Below are 6,102 nucleotides of genomic sequence, written 5' to 3'. Positions count from 1 at the left end.
CCGCACCTGTGCCGGGAGGGATTGGCACAGAATGGAATAGGTGGGCATGTATTTTCCTGTTAAAAATGGAGATTCTAAAATTAAAAATGAAAAGAGGGGGCATCCAGGGATGGAAGCTCACATGGAAGTGTAAAAAGAGAGGCGTACGCTTAATGAGACCGGGGGGCACTCAGAGCTTTGGTTCATCCTCACTCACACGAGCGCGCAACGGGGGAGGAGGGGGGGCGACCTTGCTACATCCAGGGGAAAGAGGGGAGGGGGGCAGCGGCGCGTGGCGTGGCGCGGCCGCGTGGTGGCGCTCGTGGATGATGGCATGTTATTGGGGCAGCCGGCCGGCGTGCTGTACCGGTGTACAAGGCTGCACGGCCGGCCATGGGAAGTCTGACCAGGCCTGCCCAGGTCTGACCAGGCCTGACCTGACCCACTGCATGAAGGAGGCTCCGGCGACATACATTCTTGCGGTTGAATTCAAAAGTGGCGCCACTGGTGCTGGCCGCAGCGCCCCCCTCACCCCCTCCTCCCCGACCCATCTCGCCCCACCACTCTCACTCTCAGCGGGCCCCGTCGCGGTAAAAGTGGCGGCGCTGTTGGGCCCTGCGAGACGAGCCGTATCGAGCCAATATCATAACAGGGGGCGGGGGGAACTCATCTGTCTTGTGGACGCGTATAACCAAAATGCGACGATGAGGCTAAACAGGACTACAAAGGACGGCTTAGTTGTTGACCTGACTAAAAGACATGTGACCTAGATTACCCCCCCTCCCCTCCCTTCACATCTTCCTCCTGCCCTACACACTGTGCCACCTCGTCTCAGTGCTCGTTGGAGAAAGGCCATTCATTCCTCTGCTCAAGCCTACAAACACAGCCTTGAACCAAACACAATTTCAACTTCAAAAATTCAGCATGAGCCAAGCACCAATCAGAGCAGTAACAAACAAGTGTCCTAAAGTGAAAGTAAACGGGACGACGTATTTCGATAGAGGCGTGATGTCACGTCGTCGGCAAATTTAGTCCGCTTGAAGGTAATTGCCCTTCCACGTGACACATCACCCTAATCTCTCATCTTCCTCCGATTCGGAGGTGAGATATACAGCACTACTTGTTAGAGAAACCACGCGGCCGAGCAGTGAACGCCGGATTATAATTCTCTTTACGAATACTTGTGTGCGATTTTCCTGATATAGCTCTCTTCGCCGGTCCGTTTTTTGTTTTTATTTCATCTAGCAGTCACGTTCCCGGACCTGTTGCACGGGTCGGGACATAGTGGCAGAGGACACTGACTGGGCTGGACGGGGGCCAATGTCACTGCCACGCCGCACGGTAAGCCACCACGCCTGCCATCAAGAGACTAGTCTCTTGCTGCCATGGGACGAGGCATAGGCCGAGCCGCCTCCCGGAAGCGCGTTGGCAGGCGATCAGGAGCAGTTGACTCATCTTTTCCCGGACTGCGGACGACTGCACTGCGCTTCCATATTTGAACGTTCAATAGCAAACGTATAGAGGACCAATGAGAACAGATACGGGGAGCGCTCGGAAATCATGCTCCACAACACTGATAAAAATACCGTACACAACTACGGCAGATACTACAGTAGTATTTTGTATACGGTTTGTCACAGTACAGAACCGTACTTCATATTTTGCCGTAAAGGATACACTACAGGCAAACCGTAGTCAAAAAACAACATCTTCGTGCTGTACCATACCCAGGGCGTCACAGGCTCCTAAAGGGATGGACTCGCTAGTTAGCTCTCGTTGATGATACTTCACGCCAGAAGTCATGCGGCGCAGGTGCCGCAGTCCAGCCAGGCAGCGCTCTTCAAATCTCAGTCCCGACGGACACAAATATTTTTGAACTTTGAAGTTGACTGTCAATTTCCGAACCAACCCTCATCTCATACAAAGTCCCTGTTACAAAGATCATACCTGTCAACACACTGAGTGTCCTACACTTACTTACTTATAACTGCAGGACACGCATGGTATCACACAAATAACTGCAGTACCATTAGTACTACAGTTAAAACTGTGATACTAGACTACAGTCGAGTTTCAAGAGTTGCCAAAGTACACGCATGAGTGTGCACTTGCCATAGTGCACACACTGAGAAAAATGTTTGGTCACTGCGATAAAACCTTTGGTTGTCACGACCAAACAGTTTAGTTGCTATAGGTTTAAACATTTTGGTTATACTAACAGAAGTGTTCTAGTCACTTTACTTTAGTCAGTCCGTCAAAAATTTCCTACGAAAGGGACAAAGACGTCTAGTTCTCATCTTTAATTGCACTTCTTTGATATTGATAAAGGAGTTTAGTCGCTGCATATAAACATTTTTATTGCGTTGGGTGACAAGTTTTGGAAAAAGTAGCTCAGTTTTCTCCCTTTTCCGATTTTCCAGAAACTCAGTCCATCCCCCCCGGGCCCCTGATCGGCTACAGAGGCACCGCGCTGAGGAAACTGGTTACGCTCCGACCGGGGATCGAACCCTTGCCGGACCCGGCTTACTATCCAGCCGCCAGGCACGGAGCCACTGAGCTACTACGACAGGTGGGGGAGCCAGCTGTCGCAACCGAGCTCGTTCGGCTGGAGGTGACTTCGCATCTCGGCGGTCATCCTACCAGACAGTTTGGTCACAGCGACCAGAGAGTTTGGTCACAGCGACCAGAGATGTTTGGAGAGAACATAAAAACACGGTTTTGCCAAGGGTTTCGTACACAAGCATTGAAGGCATTCGGGTACCTCGACTAAACAAAGCACAACGGCAGTATTTAAAATTTTAGACGCTCAGTCATAACAGCTTATTAGTTTTAATTGAAAAGTCCTATCATCACAGTTCAGGGGGCAGACTGGACGCAGTTTGGTTGCAGCGTACAAATCATTTTTCTCCGTGAATGTACATGTGTGTGCGATATCCAAGTTAAGGACATACATTATGGCCAAGTACACACAAATGTGTGTACTAAGAACACTGTTGGCTTTGCAGTGTGCAAGGCTAGTGGAGCACAGAATTACTCCTTTTCCTAACGCAACCCGCAGCCGCTGGGGCAACGCACTGCATAATGCGGATCGCAACGAGTAAGTGGTCCACGCCGGTCGGACAGGTGACTCACCTCACCTCCGAGGTGCCGTGGTCCCGACCTGGCCCGGCCCGGCAGTGACGCAATGGCTAAATGGCACTCGGCGCGCTTCACTACGCGATGCGGCGGCCTCCGCGCTCCACCGCGACGTTTTGTTTGGGTGCCCCCTCCACCCCACCCCCCCTCTACGAGGCACCGCGGAGCTCATTGTACTCTTCGATGCTCTGTTCGCCGTCTTTGTATAGAAACTCCTTGCTGGGGGGTCTTCACCACTTGCCTTCCGGAAGATGAGGTGAACTTTGAAAGAATATTATTTACCCCCGTCATGGGATTTATCAACAGCAACCAGCAAGCAGCAACAAGGTACTTCCTATATATATATAGGTACACTTGGTACACTTGGTAAATTAGTAGGTAGAAGTATCACTATTTTTCCACTAAAGAAATTCCCAACATTATAATGAAAATGGCAAGTAAACAGATAACAAAAAGTAAAACTACCCTATACTTGAAAAGTATAAAAGACTATAAATTTCCTCGCTCTCCTGGGAGCTTTACTGTTAGGAGATAGCATCGTTTGATTAGAGCGGATTAGAGCAATTCTTTGATAAATCTGCCTCCGTTTGAGTGATGATTGGGAAAGCTCACTCCTTTTTGATAAGGATTCATAATCTCGACCTCACTAAATCTGAGTAACATTTAAGAATCCCTGTCAGTAAGAGCAGGGTTTAAAAAATATATCATTCAATTAAAGTCAGGGGCAAAATCACTGGAAAAAACTTAATGTGGCATGTGTCACATTACAAATGTGACGTCCCTGGTATGTATGTGGTGTGACAGTGACCGTATTTATCGATTGTGGTCACACCAATTAATGTGACACATGTCGCCTTATTTTTTCCAGTGATCTCACCCTAAATTCGTGGTGATCTGTCTCTTGCATTTGCAGTGTTTTTTTGTTTTTTTTTTTTTTAATCAGGACTGAGGACTGTTGCGGCCATTGTTCAGTTTGGCTTGGCAGTGCACACTAAATCCTTATGCATATTAAGTCGTGCATAAACATGCAGAATTTTATACAGCCATAAAATTTGTGCATACTTAAAAGTATATTAAGGCTGTATACAATTCTGAATTATGCACCATAATACCTAGTGGTTTAATGTGTTTATCTAAATTCACTCGTTCCCGAGCACTGCAGAGACTGCACAGCAGTAAAAGTAAAAGTAAAAGTATAATGACATATTAAATTTGTCGTATCACAGTTGTCGACTTTATCGACCGAAGTGTTTCATGAATAAAACTACCACTAGCTCGTTGTTTTTATTTAAAAATTCGCTGAATATCAGTTACGTGGGCTCTACTAATCGGAGAGGGCTTTACGCCTCGAGCGAAAGTAGCGGCGTAACGGGGCTCTTGTTGTCGTCGCTCGCGCCACGCTCCGCCATGCTCCGCCACGCTCCGCCACGCTCCAACACGCTCCGCCATGCCTTGGGGCTTGACCGGCTTACCGCGGTGCATTGGCGGCGGGCTGGGGCGGCTGGGGCGCTGCTACGAAGCATCGTTACTCGCTTCTTCATTCGCGTTCATTCGCGTATTGACCCTCAGGCTGACCGCCACCACAGCCGGTTTGCGAAGGTGGACGACACCAAGCACGGGGTGAACACACGATGAGCAGCGTGAAACTTTCCTATGTGCATATTATCGACCCTCTGGGTTCAGACACCCCCTGCTCACACAGCGCTGAACACCACGGGTGACATGCCGCTATCCACACTGATAAACTTAGGGTTCAACTGCTCAACACTTGTAAGTGTGCAACTGCAAGTTGAATACTTGCAATTCGGTAGGTGTGCACTTGCATACACAGTGACCGTTAAATCTATAAGGAAGTGTTCAACCGAGGAGTTGTACACTTGCAAGTGCACACCTATTACAAGTGTTGAGCAGTTGAACACTTAGTTTATCAGTGCAACAACCACTGGAACACATAAAGATCAGGAGCAGTATAAGGTCCGGCTGAAAAGGGGGGGGGCACTATGGGATGCGTTGCCTACTTACAGGGGTTTTGTAGCACAAATTGCCCACCTTTCAGGCGGCTCATTAAGTGATGATTGGGGGGGGTGGGGGGTGACCCCCGACCCCCATTATACCGGGCCTGATAAAAATGGAAAAGACGTGCGTGAATATCATTGTTTGGTTTGTAGGGTAGGCTCGGTGCCAGGATTTGCGCTAGCACGCACTAGCCGTGTTGGCCCCCAGGAGTGCACTGACCATTTCAGAAAGTCTTAAAATTTCAAGTCCATACCTCGATTTATATTGATCTACAGATCGCGTTATTGCAAAGTGTTAAAAGTGTTAGACCAACATCGGTTTCGCGTGGGTTTACTTTGGCTTTCGGAGAGTGTAGGAAGACTGACAAAGACAAAGATGTCACAAAGACCCCAGGCTGACTGTGAGGCCCGAACTTCCCAGCTGAGGTGGATGGAGCATCTGTCGGACTCTAATGTGATTCCAGTGTAGGGGGAGGGAGGCCGGTCAGCCAGGTCCAGGAGTAACCAAGGACAGCCTCTGACCTGACACAGCTGGCGGCAGCCCTTCCCCCAAAGATGTAGCGCTACATGTAAGCAACCAAGTTTCAGGAGGGCACAAAGCGAAGAGGCAAAACACAAGATCACTGCAAATGCAAAAGTCAGATGTCACATGTCACATCTGAAAAGCAGGAAATTTTCACGCTTGCCTCATGATCGTTTTAAAACTTTGCTATTATAGCGTGATCTTATTTAAAATCACTAATATTAGGGGTGGTTCAGATTAACAAGGAAACACGAGGAAACAATTCTCGTTCCTGCCAGAGCAAGAGCCCTCACTTTATAGTCTTTGCAGTGATGGAAGCGTTAGGAACGTTACCTAACTGTGAAAAAGCGGGCAGGAGGGTCGGCGACGTGAGAGGGGACGGAAGGGAGCGGAAGGCGAATGGAGAGCAGGGGAGAGAGGCCTATACTGGGCCCAGCACTCCCCCCCCCC

The 6,102-nt window shown here is 49.0% G+C and overlaps 1 protein-coding gene across 1 annotated transcript in view; it reads right to left on the bottom strand.

Annotated features, from left to right (window-relative positions):
- LOC113215629 (proton-coupled amino acid transporter-like protein pathetic) overlaps positions 1 to 6,102 on the bottom strand; it is a 35,888-nt gene that overhangs the window by 24,394 nt on the left and 5,392 nt on the right. The gene's annotated exons all lie outside the window — the stretch shown is intronic.

This window comes from Frankliniella occidentalis, unplaced genomic scaffold (assembly GCF_000697945.3).
Source record: "Frankliniella occidentalis isolate FOCC.00 unplaced genomic scaffold, Focc_3.1 Scaffold46, whole genome shotgun sequence".
Classification (NCBI taxonomy): Eukaryota; Metazoa; Arthropoda; class Insecta; order Thysanoptera; family Thripidae; genus Frankliniella; species Frankliniella occidentalis.
The sequence above is the reverse complement of the archived record's forward strand: the minus strand, read 5'-3'. Positions and strand labels throughout refer to the sequence as shown.